Below are 22,220 nucleotides of genomic sequence, written 5' to 3'. Positions count from 1 at the left end.
ATAGAGCCTCCTTTATCGGCTGCTCGCACTATAATATGTGTATGTATATGTATTTGTAATATGTAATATGTGTATGTATTTCATTGGCATTGATCTGTTGTGTTTCACGTTTATCTGTGGATTCTATACCACAGTCTTACTTGACACTCATGCTGTTTATACAAGGTTGCCATGGTTCTGACTGCCGGAGGTACGCGACGTCACTTCCGATTTATGTTAATTAGCACTTCCGGGACAGAGCGGATCCGACGGCAGAAGGCGCTTGGCACACCTGTTTGGAGTTATGTTGGTGAGTTTATTCACTTTTATAAATGCTGTTTTTGTATCATTCACACTATGTTGTCTTGAGAAAGGGGACACGATCCCCGAAATGTTGATGCTGTGATGTTGTCACATTAAAGTTACTCCGTAGTGGGTACTTGTTTCACTTCATACTGAAGCCTCTGAGTGCCGCCTTTATTCCGTACATATATATATATATATATATATATATATATAGGGAATTCAAGGAGGGGAATCTGGCACTCTAAATAGCAAGAACTTCTTACCCCATTGCCTTCCGAGAATGTACACAAACAGTGCACCAAATCCAGCACAGAAGAAACGGCGGCACTCGGGGATTTAATAACATTGAGTCAGGTCAACGTTTCAATGCAAGTAGCATTTTCATCAGGACACATTAAGAATACAAAATACACTGACCTTAAATACATGCTCCCCATCACCATGTTTCTGCATGTTGTCTCTCAACTTCCGGTTGGAGACATGCCTAATGGTGCGTCAAAGAGACGTCACCAGCGTGCACCCATCACCATAGTAACAATTACAAACAACAATAAAATGGGTCTTACCTACTGTAGATGCTACTCAGTTCTAAACCATATGAGAACATATGAGAGGTTCCAGTTTTTAAGTGAAACTAAGGCTGCTTAGAGGAAGAGACTACAAGTCTCGAAATGCATTGGCTATCTACACCTGTGTTATCTCCTGGACCAGAAGGACAACAAACAAAGATACCCAGATGATTTGGGTACAAACTAGTAGAGCCATTGCAGGGGCACCCGGAATCCCTGCAAACCAACACCCGCTGGCTCCCCACCTGTTCCCGGTGGAACGAGATAAGGTTCTTGGATACAGAAGGTTAATTAAGCCACACAAACCAGTATCTTGAAAAAAGATATAATTTATTACAACAGATAACAAGATATGGAAGAATAATAGTTACTTAGCTTCAGAATATAAGATGGTTACACGATCCAGGCGCCTCCTCTCAGAATAGAGCTGGAACGAACAATATCCTGGCCACCAGCTGCAGTCTCTGGTCCAGGCATAGGGCAGGCCACTGGAATCTCCTTTGTTCTTTGTTTATATAGTGTCCTACTTGCATACCCATCTAACTCTTACTAATATGGGCATAAACCTACTTCAAACTACTTTATTGGTTAACTACTGATAAGGACTTTCTAAAACTTAACGCAAGCGTACATCGCAGTAGACAACGCCTTGTGGATTTATGGCCTGTCTGCTTTCCACAATCCTATACCATTTCATGCCTGATACACCACTTCATGTCTTATACACACATTAGAACCATGAATAGAAATGGCTGTCAGTAGCCATTTTGCTATCCCAATACACCACCCCTCCTCTGTTATGACTTTACTTAAGTACTTCATGTATCAAGTTTTATCTTTTAACTGAAAATTTGAATATATACATACCCATCCTGTGGGTCATTTTTATATCATCACCAATCCCAAGAATTACTCTGGACATTCCCCTCATCCATCCCACTCACCCATCCAGCTTCAATCCAGATGCTGGTAACTCTGACTGGATCTATTTGCTCTGTTGGGGCACTTGCCCATCATTCTCAACCCCAAGAATTTTTGGACCTAACCCATAATCTTTTGGTACCCCCCCATTCATGATTTGTACGTTAAATGTTTCATGTTTTCATACATCTTTACATGTTTTTTATTATCACATGTTTTCTACTATGATGAATAAATGTTATATTTGTTTCACTTAAAAACTGGAATCTCTCATATGTTCTCATATGGTTTAAAACTGAATATTGCCTACAGTAGGTAAGACCCATTTTATTGCCATTTACTTCAGTTTTCCTACTAGAAAAACTCATTACCCACCAGGTCTGCTTACATTCAGGGAGCGCCCAGGGTTACATATACCCACACCACTACAATTACAAATAACAGTATGGAACATAAATAAATACACAACAGCAGCATGCGCACTATACAAAAACTAGTGCTGATAAGAATAATAAACAAAGTGGCATAAGTGTAAACATAAAACACATATATAGAGAAAAGGGTTATCGTAAGACATTACAAGTCTGTAATGAAGACTCCAATTACCATGTTATAAACATGCACATCACCAAGACTGCATGATAAACAATGCAAACCTTAGTAAATAGTATAAATCCGAAAAGCAGGTACATTTTAGCAATTACAAAAAAAATACTGGAGACCCATCGATTCTTTGAGCCCCCTAGGATGCAAGCTATCCAATAAAAAATCCATTATCATAACATCACATAACTAACTCACCTCCATCTGATGATATAGATGATATAGAAAGACAAAGTCAGATTCCCAGACAAGGTTGTAGCCCACACTCACTGTGCAAGCTAAAGGAGTCCCTACTGGTCAAATATAATCATCTCAATCAAGAGGTGAGTCTAACTATCATATGGAAGGAGATCAGGTGAGGGAGATGCTTCTGGAACCACTTTTACTCTTATGCATTCTTCTTATTTCTTAACATTCCTGGGTTCTCCTTTTTCAAGGGACATACTACAATCCTGCAACTCTTTCCCAATATAATTAAGTGAATTATCATAAATACCTGCTATAGTGTCCACTATGTTTCCCATGTACTTATGTACTGAACATTCAAAATACACCTGTTTCTTGGAGCAACCTTTTCCCTTTGGGCTAACTGACATGAATCATTTAACTCTTATTGTCATAACCAAGTGCACATTGCACTGTTGTAAGTGTAGTTCCTCTGGTATCATTACATTGTTTGCTGAAGTCAGATTATTCCCCTCATTAACATTTCCTTATATTCTGATACAAATGTGTTCTCTATTGGGACATACCCAGCAAATTCTCAGGATCTAATTTTATTAAATACAAAGGATAATTCATGTTGGCTAGATACTGTACTGTAAAGTATAGGCGCTTAGTCATTAAATCTGGTCCACTATGAGGTGAACCACATTCTAACTGAGTGATTATTATATTTAAAGGATAAGGCACTCTTTTCATATTGTTATGCCTCCAATGTACATTGGAGCATATCCAACAATTTGTCTTGTTCACTGTCATTCTTATTAGGGAATGAAAGATATTAGTATGGTTCCTATCTGTAGGAACATTTGGATCATCTTCACCCCATTACTCACATTTCTTTTCTGGTGGAATCCCACAGTATTGTCAAATAATTTTCTGCATTGGTGTCATTCCTTCAAAATGTTTTGTCTATTGAAAGGATGCTGTTTTAACTTAAGGTACTAAAATTGTACTGGGTGTTGGTACCAATGCTGTTGCAACATCCCCTTTTTCACTATTGCTCTTACTAGTTTATGTTGGCTATTCATTAGCCGATTAAGTGAAGGGGAACCATTGTTCATGTTCAAACTTTGTCTCCTGAGTTTTTACGGTCTCCAGTGTCCTGTAAAGGCTGTCACTGTCCCTTTTCCTACATTTTGTAATTCTCTTGGTAGAATTACCATTTTTTACCTTTCTTAAACCAGTACCCTCTTGACAACATTGACATGTCTCCCCTTGCCCCTTTGTTTCTACAAACTAATATTACTAGTTGAAAAAGCTAAGGAGTGCTTTCTATTGTTTTTTGACCATGTATTTATGTATCATTAATGTATAATTTCCAGTTGGAATGTGAAAGAAGAGGAGGCGGGTGCAGAGTTGATTAATTATAGTGTAGTGTAAAAAATTGACAAACTAATATTGTCTTTTGTTGGCGAACTACAGGTACCAGCAAGCCTCCTCTACATACTGGTAATTGGAGAACCACAAGTACCAGTATGTGTTGCATTACAAGCCTGCTGGTACCTGTAGTTCACCTGCAAATAAAATATTAAACATACTCAAACAAAATGATATTACACATCCCCCACATACACCTCTGCCCACAGCAGCCACTCTGTTCCCTGACCCATTCTCATCCCTCTCAGGTCAGTGTCCTCAGCTTTCATAGCTATCAGTGGTGCTAGCCCTCCCACAAAAGCCACCATCAGTCTCAGTATTCCCCCCATGTAGCAGTCACTCACCAGTTTAAACATGTCCACATCCATCATAGTGGTGCTAAGTGGCCACAAGGAAGTGGTTCCTATCCCAGCCCAGCATGATCGTACCAGTTCCTGGAGCGATTGCATTGCAGCCACAGCATTCCAGGGCACAATGGTATCACCTGCATAATGCTACAAAACTGATGCTCTTCTGCACATCTCTGCAGCAGCCCAAATTCAGTGCACCCTATCCCGGGATCAGCACGCCCTATCCTGAGTTCCAGTGGACACAAATGTAAATTACCCATGACATGTGCAGCCAATGAGCCGCCACCTAGGCTTATCTAAGGTCTGGTGGCAAATATGTAGCAGCCCAGGACCAGTGCTCCTGATCCTGGATCCCACTGAACACCAATCCAAACATGTACCAACATGGATAGTTGATGATTATGCCCACAGCATGTTAGCAGAGTGCTTGGGAGTAATGTCTACAACCGTGAGATGCATACAGTCTCTACTCCTGAATTACATGTCCAGGGTAATTCCCATGGGCACTATCCTCTTTTGTTGTTTAGAAAGAGCCACCATGAGCACTAAGCTACCACATTATCTGCTATTTCTGTCCAACAAGATTTGAGAAGACCTTACAATGTGGCAGGTTTTTTCATGCAATGTCAATGGGGTGCAAATATTACAAAACGAGAACTTACCTAGCCCCAAGCTACATCTGTTCACCAATGCAGCTGGTAGCACAGGATTTGACACATTCTTTGGCAGGCACTGATGCACTGCACCTTGGCTGCAGGAATAGGGAACAAGAGGTTTATCCAAGAACCTATTGGTGCTGGAGCTTTTACCAATAGTGGTTGCAGCTGAGCTATGGGCAAAATGCAGGCATGACATGCACATAGTGTTCTTGGGTGAAAACCTGTGGGTGGTTAATGTGAATAACAAACACTGCATGCCTTCTGCATATTTTTCTGGTACTGAATGTCCATTTCACATTTGGCAGATCCTAGAGCAGAAATGTAAGCCCCTGCAGCTAATTCTTTGTACCACAAATATACCACAACTTCAGTTTCTAGAGGTGAAATCAAGTAAATCCAGCAGTCAGTCTCTCTTAGATTACATCTGGGAGAGCTACAGTTAAGGGCATTTAAAGACATCCATGGCAGGTTCCCTAGCAGGTATTTTCTTTTTTCTGAACTTAAAAGATATGATGGATATTACTAAAGGTTTTTTTTTATCTTTAAGCCCCTGAAGATTTGGGAGTGATGCCAACCTGGGAAAAAAGATGTAAATAGGCCTATTGACCCACAAATGTTAGCAAACATTATGGGTAAGGCCAGAAGAATTGCTAGCAGCACCTTCCATGTGGACCATTTCTGGGTGGCTTTTTAATTTGCTTACTTTGGGGCCTTCCAAATAGGAAAGATGGTGCCTTCTTCCAGAACATCAACTAGCACAGGTTTGGTGTGTACTAATATAGTGATCAGGAAATGTGGCATGCTATTCAAAATTCACATATCTGAAATGGATCAGAAGGGCAAAGGTCAGTGGATTTCCTTTTTACCACAAGAGAATATATCCACTCCAGCTGGCATCCCTTTACATAGACCTAAAACAACCCAGCGGGTCCTCCTGGTTATTGCACCACAATGGGGCTCCACTGACCAAATTTCAGCTCTTATTAGTGTTCAAAAAATGCATTGATGATTAATGATTAGATGTCAAGAATTTTGGTTCATAATCTACAGGATTGAAGAAGCAACCAGTTCAGTCACCACAGGATTGGACACTCATAACATAAATGCCCTGGGCAGATGTAAGAACGATAGTTACAAAAGTTACACTAGACCGGGATAATAGGCAGATTGGTGCTCACACTCATCAAAATTTTATATGAGTTGAGGGGCTATTCCTCTGGGAGGAGTTTATCCAGTAAAACCTAAATATTAATAACACATGCAATTCAGATTTATTCACATTCACACCTCTTGATTTCAGAAACCTCATGTGGGCACTCATTAGTGAAGATTAGCTACAGTAAAGTGTTTTCTTCCAATCTCAGATGCAGAGTACTTGGCTAGAGGCTAATGGGTCATGGGCCATTCATTTATCTTATGGGCTGAGACATACATTAGGGAGAACATGTTAATGCAAACTAGGGATACACAGTCACATAGGGTATGTTGGACAAGAAGAACAGGTATGACGTAGGTGCAGCTAGACACAGCATTAAGCAAAGGAACTAGGCTCTACAGATACCCAGACAAATTGATAATAAATTTGGGGAGAAATGACAGGCAGAATGAGTGACCTGACCCTATTTAATGCAATTAAGACTAAGGTTTGAGTGGACTAAATAAATTCAAGGAGGTTTAGCTCATATGGTCAAACCTGGTCCTTAGAAGGTACTGGTGAGTTGAGTCTGGGCAGGAATGCATGCAACTAGTCAGATGGTTAACCAAATTATAGGTAAATTCATATGCAGTCTGGGTGGCATTGTGGTTAGGCATCCTCAAATAGATCCTATGGTGGAGGTGGTATTCAGAGCAGATGAAGTCCAACTGTGATATGACCTAGTTTGTGGAGTCAGGGCAGCAATGCATTCAACAAGTTGGAAGGTTAACTGAATGGTATGCAAATTCATATGCAGTCTGGGTGGCATTGTGGTTAGGCACCCTCACATAGATCCTATGGTGGAGGTGGTATATAGAGCAGATGAAGTACAACGTACAACTGTCCAATTGTGATATGGCCTGGTATGTGGAAGATCTTCTAACTGGTGTCAGGGCAGAGTCCATATAGTTGGTCGCTGGCAAGGTCCTAACTTTGGGGGGAAATGCAATTGCAAATTCAAAGATAATCAAGGTTTAATATTATCTATGTAATTAAAGAAGGATACTGTATGTCCTCTGGGGCCGTGTGTGCACACTTACTGATGTCTCAGTATAGGCAGAGGACACTTATCTTTGTGTATGCAGCATTGCTGCTGGTAATGTCACAGCCCTCACTGATAATGATGAATATAGAAGGCCCCTCCTTAGCAATCCAAGAAGGGTCTTACATCTTATATGTCACAGGAACCTAATCCGTAGAGTTGTAGGTGGGTACAGCAGTGTGTACTTTAGAATGGGGTGAGTAGAGTTGCCCACACATGAGGACCATATATGAATAGAATGTTTGCAGTTGATTTTTCCAAAGCCAGCAACTTTGTGGAAGTTTTAAGCTATCGTGTGCCATGAGGTTATTTACCATGGTTAAGATGTTGTTATCTGAAGTACAAATAAGGGTTAAGAGAATGGTTTAAGAATGAGACAAATCAACATACTTGAGCAGCTTAATGAAAAAAAGAGAGAAGAGGGTAGGGTTTTTAGTCAGGGAACAGTATAGGTTATGGCCATGTACTGCACCAATAGCTGTTTTTTATTACATATAGTAAAGAATGATCATTTGTGGACAGAAATAGTGAATGCCTTTATTGTTTGGTACGTTGCATTTTTAGGATTATATTAAAACTCCCTGTACAAAAAGATATAGGGCTACACAAGACTATTGATATTTGAACAAAGCTAAAATTGGAGATTACAGCGTTAATATTACAGTAAATGTGCCTTTGAATTATATTAAACATGTACAAAAATGCAAGTGAAAAGAAGCTCATCTTATAAACAGTGTTTGTTTTCCTCTGAATCCTTACACTAGGCATGCATTATGTAACTATATCCCTTTTATATGATATAGAATATATAATATATATATATATATATATATATATATATTATTTAGCTATTTAAATGTATTCTGTTAAATACAATATATGATGTATAGTAGGGGTTGAATGTTTAGCAAAGTACTTATATAACTACTTGTGGCCATGTTAAGTAAACATGTGGTACACCGTGAATAGTGTTTTCACTATGAAAAGTGACAGGCCATCTGTTGTGCAAAATAATTACCCAATTTGCCTGGTTGTATTAAGAAACTGCAATTTATTTTTCTTGCATAGGGAATATTTCATGATTTTCACAGTTGAGCATCAGTAAACCCATAAATCATATTACCACTACTAAAATCTGGGTGTAGGCCAAATTATGAAATAAATTGCTTAACTGTTAAATAATGAAAACAAATTGTGTTATGTTAAACAAAACAAGGAGCCATTAATAACAAAAGAACAGCATAAAGAAAATTATGTTTATGATACTTACGTAGAAATTGCTTGCAATACAAGCTCCCAGAAAAGTCCTTCCAAAGAAAATAGGATACAAAACTGCATTATGTTTTTAATAATGCATAATTGTATATAATAAATTAATGTAAGAGAAATATGCACTCACCACAAATTACACAACTACATTTATTTATGCTTAGAAAAAAAATATTACTTGCAGGATGAATTGAGATTTTAAAACAATAGTTTAATTTTCAGCAAATCAATTTGTGAATTTTCAATGACTGAAACTATGACTAAAACGTAGGTGATAAATAGGTCATTTAATAGGTGTGAACCATTGCTCATAATGTAAATTTGATGAAATTGTTGATGAAAAAAATATATTCTTCCTGCATTCAACATAATATTGACAAGCTAACTCAAGTGTGTGCCTGCAGAAGCAATGGTACACACATAGGGCCTGATTCAGCAAGGATTGTAGTTGCTTACACACACACAAACGGCCAATTGTTGCATTCTGTGCATGCATCTCAATGTGCATGCGCGAACCGGCCACTGCAATCGGGACATTGAGTATGCCGACCAAATGCAGAGTGAATGACAGGTAGTGCAATTTGTGGGTGGTAACAGGGGGGTGTTGGCAAAATGCAGGCGTGCCAGTGCATTTGAACACCGTTGCATGGGCGTGCATAAATTATCCACTGCGATGCCCTATGCATCCTGAGGCCTAATAGTGTGCACAGAAGTTAGCAATTTCTGAGTAAGGTCTGACCTTGTGCAAGTGTGCGAGAGGCTGTGATGGCACTTGATTGTACTGATGTTTTTGAAGTCTTGCTAAATATTAGAGTGTAAGGTAAAGTGGGTGTCCTTAAGTAGTGCTATGGTGGCATTGTGATCGCAATGGATTAGCATACTATCAAAGTTGAACTGTGTATGTAATCACTATTGTATTTGCATTTGTGATCCGTAATGAATCAGGCCCATAGCTACATGAAGCTAAAAACAACCCCAGATATGTGCTCTATGTCTGTGTTTCTCTAAGACAATGCTTTCCATTTTACATGTATGAGTGGACAATCAATTTTAAGTTTAATTCTCTTATTCTCTTGTGTAGGTGTTAGCTTTTCCATACTGTATATTTAGGGAAAAATATTATATAATTTTTCTGGTGGAGTGTAATAATGTGCACATTATAGTGAAAACTTTGGAGTTTAATATACAGTATGATGACTGGAGCCATGTGTGTACACATCAGGGCTGATGTCGAGGTAAATTTGTACTGTACTGTACATGCTTCAAAAATGGGCACACACAACTATGGTCAATGTAGAGTTTTACACATTTCAAAACCATAAACAATTATAATCAAAGAGGCAGTACTGGGTTATATTGTATGTTCTCACATGGGCAAAGATCAGTCAGGGAGTGTTTAAACAAATGCAGCTATGCAGACCTAGACATAAGCAAAAATATGCCTGAAATTCACATTTCTGACAAAATGTTTTAAAGCAACAGCAAAATTACTTCATAACTTAAAAAGGACCTGACACCAATCCTCACCAAAGAGTGACTGGCACAAATGATGACCTATTTAAAGAACTTGAACAGGACTTACCTGAGCAGCCACTTCAAAATCCAACACAGCAAACAGTGAGAAAACATACCAGCATTGGCCCTGAAGAAGCATTAAGCATTTCCTGCCAGAACAACATATGTTTTCTATCCAAAATTAACCACTCTAAGGGGTAAATTTACTAAGAACTGTGTCTGGTCAAGTTAAGCCGATTAGAAACTTGATTAGGCTGACTGAAACTCAGGTGATTTTAGGCTTCTGAAACACTCCAATTTACCAAGACTCGTGTTTAGCTGAGATCGTGTTTTCCGATTGGTGTATGTGATCGAGATTTCTCACCCGAGTTTTAAGTGTCTGTCCGCAGCCAAACACTCCTGAACAAGCAGCCTGCACATATCAGTTAGTTAAATAAATGGTTACATTGTCACTTTGTATATTTTCCACATGACTCCAAATATGATAGTCAAATGACTGGAGATATACTTACCAGATAAGTGATTGAATCTATACCTCACTTATTATTTAGTTTTTTTAAACCAGTTGGCACTGCACTAGACTACACTATTCTGATTAATTTTCATGTGTGGTTCACCAACACACATATCACAGATTGTATTGTGTTCACTCACGAATTGGGTCAGATGTGTGTTATATTGTTATTTTTTCACTCCATAATTTGAAAGTGTGTTTTCTAATTACTGGAGCGCTGGTATCATATATATATATATATATATATATATATATATATATACGCAGGAAGACCCCTGTACCCCAGGGACCAGGCGGCACTCAGCGGGCTTCCAAAAAAAGCAAACAGATTTTATTCCATAAATCGACGTTCCAAGACCTACACGGTCTTTTCATCAGGATATACATTACATGACGTAATGTATATCCTGATGAAAAGACCGTGTAGGTCTTGAAACGTCGATTTATGGAATAAAATCTGTTTGCTTTTTTTGGAAGCCCGCTGAGTGCTGCCTGGTCCCTGGGGTACAGGGGTCTTCCTGCGTATACTTAACTTATAATTGGCACCCAGGCATTAAACACGAGAATGCGAGTGCCCCTCTACATGTATCTATATATATATATATATATATTCTATATTGTGCATCCTGAAGAAGGGACGTGTAGTACCGAAACATTGATGTATTTGCATTAAATTTCTGTCATCCTTTTGCATCTATCCAAAGTTCTCTGAGAGCCGCCTCTGTGTGACATATATATATATATATATATATATATATGTATATATATATATATATATATATATATATTAGTATCATGCAAACACTGGTTGGGAAGGAGGCAGTGAAGCTGGAAGGAGGGTTGGGGTATTCACAGCAGCAGCCGTTGGTTCTAGAGGAAGCAGCAGGGTCAGGCCCTGGGATAGAAACAGTAGTGGCCACTGGTTCTAGAGGAAGTGCCAGCTGCTAGTGAGGAGGTGATGCTGGGGAGGTGAGGGGGGAAGTATGATGTTGACTGCCCAGGGACACGGCAGCTACCATGAGCCATGGCTGCTGCTTCTAGTGGAGGAGAAGAATAGTGAAGTCGGCTTCCCAATCATTGCTGGCCACAGTGATCGGGACACAGCAACAGTGGCTGCTGCTTCGAGGGGGATGCCGCCAGGTGCCTGGTCACTGTGTCCAGCAGTGACCAGGACACAAGAAGGGGGAGCCGAGGGTGCAGAGGGACCAGCAAGTATCTCTAATATAGGTGGCTGTGGGAAGATTAGCTTCCTGCAGCTGCCTAGTTGGCATATCTGACTGGTCGTATCAGATGCGACCATGTCAGGGAAAGCCAAGCCTGGTGTGGTCGCATCTGATACAACCATGCCATGCAAGTAGCTAATATTCAACTGTTTAAACAGCCTACTCTCAATGTTCAACTGTTATTCTTAGTCTTATTCACTTATACTGTTATCCAGTTGAATGTTTATTCATTAAAAATAATTCAAAATAAACACTCCTATTCTGACCTATTCTGTATGTGTTCCACCCTACATTATTCTCCCAGCAGAACTATTTTGTCACAACAGGGACCATTTTATAAGATAGATATACCACTCTTGGGTGTGCGGCCATCCTCTGATATATGCATGCCTTGGGTGGTTGAACACACACAAAAGCATGCATATATAAGAGTGTGACCGCACACCCAAAATTGATATGTCTATTACATATATTGCTTTTATTTATTTAATCTTTAATTCTGTTTATTATTTGCGTTAAATGTTTTGTGGAACTAAACCAAGAAGTTAGACTTAGGGCGGTATTCAATTAGCCGGGGGTTTAACCCACGACTAATTGCTGGCCAAAATTCCAGCAACACGGGGAAAGGCTATGCAATTAAATAGCCTTTTTCCCATGCTGAAAAATCGGGACTCGTGCTGAAATACCATGATTCTGCGTAAACGGCAGAATCAATGGGTTTTTTTTACACGTGAGCCCGATTTGGTGTTTTTTCTGTGGACTTTACCTCACAGCTCCATAAGCTAGGTGTACAGTCCAACTGCGAGGACTCGCGCATGGTGTAATCCTTGCTGATTGAATAGCTCTGGCGTGGCAATTAGCCGCAGGTTAAAAACAATGCAGATAATGAATACCTCCCTTACAGGTAGCTCTCCAAAAGCTTCTAAAAATGAAAAGTGGATGTGTTGCCCATAGTAACCAGATTCTACAGTACTGTAGTTATAATTTCTCTATTTCATTCTAGAAAATGATAGACATAATTTGATTGGTTACTATGGTCAATGCCACCACTTGTCTATCTTAGGAGCTTTAGTAAATCCACACCTTGGACTGACACTGGACATGCTTATAATATTATTTTTGTATTATTGTATATAGCTTTGTGGCTTAAAGAAGCAATGCACAGATTATATATTTTAAAGTAAACATACTGTATAGTCACATACTGTATTTACTAAACAAAACAAAATATTAAATAATTTGAAACACTTTTTTTAAATGGTGGACAAGATATCAGGTAACTGTGAATTAAAAGTGAATTTAATTACAGTACATAAAGCACAAAATCAAATGAACCTTGAACCGAACAATATATAAAAATGATTAAATTAGCCTATGTATACATATTGTGGGACCTATTTTAGATGTTTTAGTTTCTGGTTGCTGGTCATTTAGTGTGCTAAAAGTTTGTTATTTCTAAGCAGAGATTTAAATGTAAGTATGACATATTTAAATTAAGTGGCTTAATTGACAAAGGGTTTTGAATAGCTGTTTTAATTTTCTAGACTGACCTGGAAACATCTGTTCAGTGGAAATTCAAAGCCAATTAAAGTGTGATTATCACAGAGCCAAGCATTAAATTGTGCTAAACAAATTATTTTGGTGTTCAGTATTCAAAATCTTAAACTTGTAATACAAACAAGAAAATCTAAATGCATTTATTTACTGTAAATTGGAAAATATTAGCTTAATTAAAAAGTTACTTTATACCCTTTCTCTATATAGATATAATTGCTTATTCAACAAATAATATAGAAAATCTAAAAGAAGAGCATATTTACTCCAGTGCTGACTGAAAACAGGCAAGTCATTTGTATAGAGCACACCCCATTTTTCTATGATCTCTCTGTAGATGTTTTTCAAAAGTAAAGTTTTGCTAAATAATACTGTATGTAATTAAAAATACTGGGTCAGTGGCAGAATTTTTCAGCATTAAGCACTCGTGTAAAGGTGCTGTGAAATACATGTTCACCTGCAGAATACACATTTATTGTTTACCACAAACATTTTTTTAATTTTTACTTTGAATTGCTACTGTTAAAATAAACATTGTTATGCTGCAAAGACAACTAAATTGCTCCATGAAAATCAGAAGAATTACTAACGTCCTGAAGGATTTGTGGCAAAGGCTTCAAAAACATTATGGGGCTGATGTAGAGTGAGCCCTATGCTGGCTGCCGCAGCATGTTTTGCAACAAAGGCATTGCATGTGCTCAGAAAGTAAACACGCACAAATTAACTATTACAGAATATAATGCATTATACACATGCCATCTCAAACTACTGGGGAGGCAGAACAGAAAGGAGGCGTCCATGTAAATGTGGTCCACACACACGGGCAATTTGCAGTCGCATATTTACTGTAAACATGATAGGAGGTGTACAATTTGCAGCAGCTCTAGACAGGTGCAAATACAACATGATGATGACAGATGGCAATATGACCTCTTTAATTCTCATTGGGTGATTGCAGACAACATTGCTTTAATTAAGCACACCTATTAATTGAGCGATCACCTGTTTGTAGCAGTTTTACTTTACAAATTGTTATTAAGTTATTCTCACATTTATGCAAATGAGTTTCCTTTGTTTACAGAAATTTGTGTTTGACTATGTCTTGCTAGCTGAGTGTCTACAAACATTAGAGCTGATTCAGGCCTGCTCGCTAGGATGCAAATGCTCATAACTGGCTGACAGCTGCAATCAGTGCATGCGTATGCATCGCAATGCGTGTGCTCGAACCACTGTGAAAGATCGGGAAACGTTCGCTCGTCTGGCATAGACAGCCCAGCGGAATGAGTGACAGGAGAGGCCATTTGTGGGTGGTAACACGGGCAGGCCACTAGAAACAGGGGAGTGGATGTGCAAACGCAGGTGTGGCTGAGTGTCTAAATGCCATTTCAGAGGCGTGCAAAATTAAAAGGCAGCATCATAGTACATGTCACCTGGTTGAATTTTACACTGAAGTGATCGCAGTGCTTGCGGCAAAGTATAGTCAACCTCATGCGCTGCAATCGCAACCGATGGTACCAATGGTTTCATGCACTTCCAGGAGATGACGTGCGTAAGTGGGCATCTTATGAATGGCTGGTGGGCATCTGCATACACATAGTGATCACACACCAATACATAGTTGGTGTGCTAATGCCTTGGTGTGCGATCGTCTGCCTCACTGGGCATGCACTGGATTTGCAATTGCAGGGTGCGAGCAAATGCTTCTAGTGGGCTGGTCTGAATGAGCTCCATTACTCCTTAGCCAATTTTATTGTCATTGTATCTTGATCATTGATACTATTCCCAGTGAAGTACACTTGAATGATTGATACTATTCATTATGCATATCTTTCTTTTTTATGTATTTTCTTTTTTCCTTTTGAAAATAAAAGCACTCAGACCTTGACAACTTATAAGGACAATCATGGCTTCTGTCTTACCTGGAGTAACCATAACCTTATATGCTTGTTTGTATAGATTTTTTCTATTATTTAAAATTAACATTTTACTGTTCCTATGTATTGAACAATACATATACTCCTATATCTGCAGTAAGTAACATGAATGCTCTAACATCATGTGAATATTTTTAAACTTACAGCAATTGCATATATATTATTTTTATCAAAATGTATGATGTTTATGTAATTTATTTGTCTTCTGATGTGGTGTCAAGATTTGGCTCCATGTGAGGCAGTTGGTTGAGGATAGTTTACAGGTTCATGTTGACCTGCTGAGCCTTCAACTCCCAGAGGGTGCAGCTGAGATCTTTCATGCTGCTGTGCTTCTCATTGTGTCTTCTTGCTTCCTCCAGGAGTTGCACTGTCAGGGATTATTCTGGAGCAGCATGTATTTATGGAGAGAGAGAGAATAGTATTTAATGCTGAGATATTAAGCAGCTGAAGAAATATACTGATTAATAAACAGGGTTGTACTGGCTCAGCGGGGAGTCGGGGAAATCCTCGGTGGGCCCCGCTGTTTCTAGCCACGCCCAGTATCGCAGGAGGGCGGAGCCTATCTTAGGTAACCGACAATGTCCTATACTATAGCCTGCTGCAATGCAAGCAGGAGGTGATTCCGTATGAAGTGGCCTGTCACAGTGGGAAGGGACTACAACTCCCAACAGCCCCTGCTGCTGGATGATGCAAAGGTTGCCGCCGGGTGTTGTCACGGCAGGAGCAGGGACCAGCAGCATACTGGGGCAGCATAGACAGGAGTACACTACTCTCTCACTATGCACCAGGCTCCTCCCATCTGGCCTCCTACATCCCCTGCACACAGACATCGCTGGAGGAAAGAAGAGCTGTAGCAGGACAGACTACATTAATTGCCAAGTAAGGGTGGCTTCAAACTGCTCAGGCTAAATAGCTTGCTGTTCAGTGCATGCTGCCCTCCACACAAAGATACTGGCTGGCCCATTGCTATCTTCCTTCTTTACAGTCATGTGTGTGTATGAATGTGTTGAGGCTTTATATGTGCTTAGACTGCATGTGTGTCTCTATATACCGTATATATATATATATATATATATACTGTCTGTGTGCTGAGACTGCATGTGTGTCTATGTGTGTGCTGACACTGCATGTGTGTATATCTAAGGGTGTGCTGAGACTGCATGTGTGTATATCTATGTGTGTGCTGAGACAGCATGTGTGTATATCTATGTGTGTGCTGAGACAGCATGTGTGTTCTATGTATGTGTGCAGAGACTCTTTACATGTGTGTTCTATGTATGTGTGCTGAGACTGCATGTGTGTTCTATGTATGTGTGCTGAGACTGCATGTGTGTTCTATGTATGTGTGCTGAGACTGCATGTGTGTTCTATCTATGTGTGCTGAGACTATGCTGTATGCATGTGTGCTGAGACTGCATGTGTGTTCTATGTATGTGTGCTGAGACTGCATGTGTGTATATCTACTGTATGTGTGCTGAGAGTGTATGCATGTGTGGTGAGACTGCATGTGTGTTCTATGTATGTGTACTGAGACTGCATGTGTGTTCTATGTATGTGTGCTGAAACTACATGATGTTTGCTGGAACTCTGTGTGCCTCTGTTTGGGACTCTGCGTATGTGCTGAGATTCTGTATGCGCATGTGTGCTGGGATTACATGGTTGTGTGTATGCCAGTGTGTTGAGGTTACATGTGTGTGTGTGTGCTGTGACAGCCCTCATTCATTAAGACTGTGCCCTTTTGCTGAAGCAGTCATTCCATCCACACCACAACCTGGTATAACAGAAATTGGAAACACAAAATAATAATAATGACGGCCCATCTCCATGCTTTTAAAGAAATTTGTATATTATTATAATGCAAGTTACTGGTTGCCTGTATTAGATGAAGAGAGAACTTCATCCTTTATACCTTGCTTCTCAGGGGTAAATTTACTAAAGTGAGAGTTATTAGAAGTGAGTTTTAAAAGTGATGTTGCCCATAGCAACCAATCAGATTCTACTTAACTAGCACCTTCTAGAAGATAATAGCTAGAATCTGATTGGTTGCTATGGGCAACATCACTTTTAAAACTCACTTCTAAAAACTCACATTAGTAAATTTACTCCTCAGACTAGAATGGAGAGGTGGCTGTGTCACTCTGAGTTTATCAGCTTCCTGTACAGTAGTGCATTGTGTTTACTTGTGCAATGTGCTCATGCAAATGTGGTGTGGGCATGAGGTTACCTGTGCCCCGTCTATGGCCATAGGCTTTCCTGTGCCACTATCTGTATGGGCATCGGTTTTGCTGTGCCACTATCTGTATGGGCATTGGTTTTCCAGTGCCACTATCTGTATGGGCACGGGTTCTCCAGTGCCACTTTCTGTACAGGCATGGGTTTTCCTGTGCCACTATCTGTATGGGCATGGGTTTTCCTGTGCCACTATCTGTATGGGCATGAGTTTTCCTATGCCATTATCTGTATGGGTATGGGTTTTCCAGTGCCACTATCTGAATGGGCATGGGTTTTCCAGTGTCACTATCTGTACAGGCATGGGCTTGCCTGTGCCTCTGTCTGTGCGCTGGTGAGGTTACCTGAGTGGGCATGTGGTTACTTGTGTCTGTGAGCAGTCACTGAGCCGGGTTTCATTCCAGAACACACACATGGAATCAGCAATGAAGTCATGCTCCAGTAGTGAGGTCTGAGGAGGTAGACAACAAGGAGGAGGATCCAAGGAGCCTCAGCCGTACCCAGCGGACTGAAGGGCATAGAAAACGCCTTCAATTAAGCCAATGTTAGTAGTTGTTGTTGTTGGGGGAACAGCACTCAGTATGAAATGCCTAAGTTCAATTTACGTGGTTGGTAAGAAAAAATACAGTCCGTTTCCCTTCACATGAAGATGCCTTAGATTACACTGTGGAATTCTTTCTGACACAAACTATTGGATTTAATTGCTGTTTTGGTAATACTATTATATTTTGGGGACACACACTGTTGGTAGAAATATATTAGGGATGCCAGTAAGAGAACATTGCTCCCTCTACACCTTCCCTTCTCTTCCAACCTACATATTTTCCACTCACTTCTACCTTAATCCATTCCGGTACTCTGGGTCTGATTCAGAGCCGGACGCTATTTGCGGACGGTCGTTCCAAAAAAGGGGCCGGCTATTTAAATTGAGTACTTACTCTTTGAGGTTTGTTGATTCCTCTATGTCTGAGCGAGCGAACGAAAAATGCGCTTGCTATTTTGTATAGAGACGCCCCTTTGCCGTTCGCAACACACGTCATCTCCGGTATTTATTAGATTAATCGGGAACATCGAAAGGCATTTGAACTGCTCGCAGTGCTTGTGGTAGGATTTACTTCCCGCTATCACTGCGAGCAGTTCAGGCTAAAAGACAACCAAGTGACGTGGTCGATGACGCTCCTTTACTAATTATGCACTCCCATTAAACGCCCTTTTGACCGTTTGGCACGCCTGCATTCGGATCTCCACTCCCCCGTTTTCAAGCACCTTCCCCTGTTACCACCCACAAATGGTACATTCTGTCAATCAAATTAGCAGCCCCTCGCTGTTTTGCGAGCGCATGATTTCCGACCGCAATGACTGGTTTGCGCATGCGCATTACAACCCATACGCATGCGTAGTTGTGCGAACATCGCTCAGAGCGAACGAGCGGCTCTGAATCAGGCCCTCTATTTCTTATGACACATTCTGCCACCCTTCACCATCCTACTTATGCCATAATACACCCCATACCCATACATTTTCCACCGACACACTTGCCACGGCCTCCAATGTCTGTGGCATAGGCACTACTCTGCCAGGAAAAGGTGCTCTGATTGCTCGACAGGGACACCTCCCCTCTAGATCCACCACAATGCCTACTAATCCTTCTCCTGGTTGCCAGTAATCCGGCCACATCTCCTCCCTTCCCTCTCCGCCATTGTTGTACACATTCTGTAATGTTAGATCTGTGAAACAAATTGGCCTCCATTCATTTTTTTTTCATGTTTAATTTCCTAAAGATATCAGGCCACACTACTCCAGTTGATGATCACACCTACGAAATGGCTTGCCAGTCCCTTCTAGTGGGCCCCTTCCGTTGCATTTACCTGGTGGGCCCTTCATGCCCCAGTCCGACACTGTTAGTAAAGTATTAGTTTCAGTTCTGGAGATATTAAGTAGCTTGGATAACATGATTATTCCCTTCTGTGGTGCTAAAAGATAGTACACACTACCAGAGCCGTAACTAGACTTTTTGGTGCCCTGTGCCAGAAAGAGCATTGGTGCCCCCCTCATTTTTCAAAGGGACATAATGCACCCAAAAAAGGGGAATGGCCTCATGGGGAAGGTCCAGAGAAGAGATAGGAGAGGCCAGGAGATGCTGGGGATGAAATAAGAGGAAGCTACAAGCAAGAATGATAATAAACAGAAATTTGACAGGCCCAAACAGCTCCCCCTGACCTGTGGTGCCCTGTGCGATGGCACCTGCTGCACTACCCTAGCTACGGCCCTGCACACTACTCTAAGATGTCATTGTAAGATATATACAAGACCTATTTTACACATTTTAACAAGTACAGTAAAACTAAAATAAATTGCTAACTTACACTTGCAAATATTTTAGCAGAGCTATGCCATAAGTTGGGTTTGCTTTCTGCTCACATCACTACATCAGAATTCTAAGCTCATTGTGCTCATGCTTAAAATGAATGAAGCTTATGCACAATAAAGAGGATGTTTGGTTGTCTGACTGTTCATGGCTAGGGCACAGAAAATGGAAGGAGATCGGGAAATACATGAACAGTGTCCCCCTTCTGAAATAGTGTCATAAAGATCAGGAAAGAGAGTGTTATAACAAACCAAGATCTATTATGTTAAAAAGTACTTCCATACATAGAGTTGGCTGAAGAGAGGAGGGGGCCCATGTGCAGTCTCTGTGCAGGCCTCCTCCTCTTCCTCCAGCTGTGCTGGTGAGTAGACTCTGGCACCATGCCAATGTCTTCTATGCATGTGCAGGTCTCTGGGAACATGGCATGGGAGCCATGTTCCCAGCAACTTTTCTACTGCCTATGTGTATTATTATTATTATTATTATTATTATTACGATAGTATTTTTATAGTGACTGTGTATTATTATTTTTACTAGTTCAGTGAACCCAGGGAATGTCAAGTCACATCAGTCCATCCCTTCCTTCCCCTTTCCTGAACCCATCATGTCCCCTCCCTGTTCTACTTACAGCTGAGTCCTCTATTCCTTTCCTGCAAGATGGGAATTTCTATGCTGGCAGTGGGAGTTATTGGCCCCAGATCCCACTGCACATGTCAGAGACATGGCATTGCTCCACGATTCTTACTGTATATGGATTGTTTTTGCTATGTCTGGAAATAGTCAGAGATGAGACTGTCCACTGTCGATTATTACATAAATCACTGGAGATGGTTGAAATGTAATCATTCAATTTCTGTATTGTCTATTTTGCCATCCTTTAAAGTCATAATAGCATGAACTTGCCCTTGCCTGACTCTTCCAATTCACTTCTATAACTGCAGTAACTAGTGGCAGATTTACCTAGGGGCTACAGGACTGTAGCCCCACCCCCCCAGTAAAATCTGCTACTTCAGTGAGTCAGTTGCAGTCCATGAGTGCTTTAGCTACACTGTGACTGGCAGTGACTTCCCATTGGAAGTGCTACCTGCCAGTCACACACAGGCAGGCAGCCCCATGAGGAGGTGTTTTCTCCCACTGGCTGGGACTACCAATATAGGCTGCGATTAGCAGAGAGTGGCTTCCAGTGGATGCCGCTGCTCTGCCTTTCTGATAGCCCTACCCAGCTTCTAGGTGCTGCAGTCGATGCAGTCCCCATAAGCTTATATTATGTGCATGCTCGGCACCATCGTCACTTGTACGAATGGACTGGTCCTGGTGCCTGCCAGATTCATTGCACAGGCGCCGGGTTCCAGGCAGCTGGACTAGCACTGGCAGCCCCCTACATACAAAAGTGTAGGAGCCACTGTTGGTAGTAAGATCTAAACATAAGAGGTGACCAAATCTGTTCATGGATGCAAGCAAAATAAGTTTTTGTATACATGATCTTTATGGAAATATATCATTTATGTAAAATATCACATATACTGTACTAGGCTGTATAAGCTGTACAACTCTACACAAGCCCCCATGATTAATGAGTACATAAGGGAAAAACAAAACACTGCATCAGGACTAACATCTGTGACATATGTTGATGTGCAATAGTGGGGGGATATCAGTGTTTGATAAGAGGACCCCATAATATTAAAGAATGCTTTAAAATATTATTTTTTATTTTATACAGACTGTAATTGCAGTGTAGCACAGCATCTTACTTAGACAATATTATTTTTAGCTATAACTATAGAAGTGATCAGCTACCATACATAAGGTGCACATACTTACATATTTTCTACTATTTGGTAAAATGTAATCTGTGTAATAGGGTTTATACCATCTCAGCCAATGTCCTTGATATTTTTTTCTTGGTTTTAACTGATTGTTAGTATTGGATTTTCTAAGAATAGGATGTCTTGTTCCATTTGCTTTGTGACAGGCCATTTTGAAACTATTTGATTCTGTAATTCATCATCTTGTGAAGAAAACATTTCTAGATACAATAGTTTGTAGAGAGTCCTTTATCTTCGATAAAATGGATTTGCTTTGCTTTCTTTGTTTCTAATACTGATCTTTCCGACCCATGGATGAGTAAAGATGTATTCCTTGCTTGCGATGTGCTTGATTAATCTTAGTATCATTTTCAATCCATGTGATATTGCAGAAATTTTTCACAAGTAATTGCTTGTGTGGTAGAGTTGAAAGAATATTTTTTGCTTTTGTAAAGTTAATCTTTTCAGTTTCATCGTGTATGCTTGTGTGTGACCATGTTGAAAAGAAAAGGATTTAAAAGTACATCTGTCATAAAATGTGTTAATATATTGCTTCATTAGGATTTAAATTTGCAACATT

At 40.3% G+C, this 22,220-nt stretch overlaps 1 long non-coding RNA gene across 1 annotated transcript; it reads left to right on the top strand.

Moving 5' to 3' along the window:
- The first annotated feature begins 15,995 nt into the window (after positions 1 to 15,995).
- LOC148543172 (uncharacterized) lies at positions 15,996 to 19,332 on the top strand. The gene is made up of 3 exons (XR_015871160.1): positions 15,996 to 16,114; positions 17,869 to 18,008; positions 19,246 to 19,332. It is a non-coding gene; the product is annotated as an uncharacterized LOC148543172 (long non-coding RNA).
- The last annotated feature ends 2,888 nt before the right edge of the window (positions 19,333 to 22,220 follow it).

This window comes from Taudactylus pleione, unplaced genomic scaffold, assembly GCF_031769625.1.
Source record: "Taudactylus pleione unplaced genomic scaffold, aTauple2 ptg000006l, whole genome shotgun sequence".
Taxonomy (NCBI): domain Eukaryota; kingdom Metazoa; phylum Chordata; class Amphibia; order Anura; family Myobatrachidae; genus Taudactylus; species Taudactylus pleione.
This window is presented reverse-complemented; position numbering and strand designations above follow the sequence as displayed.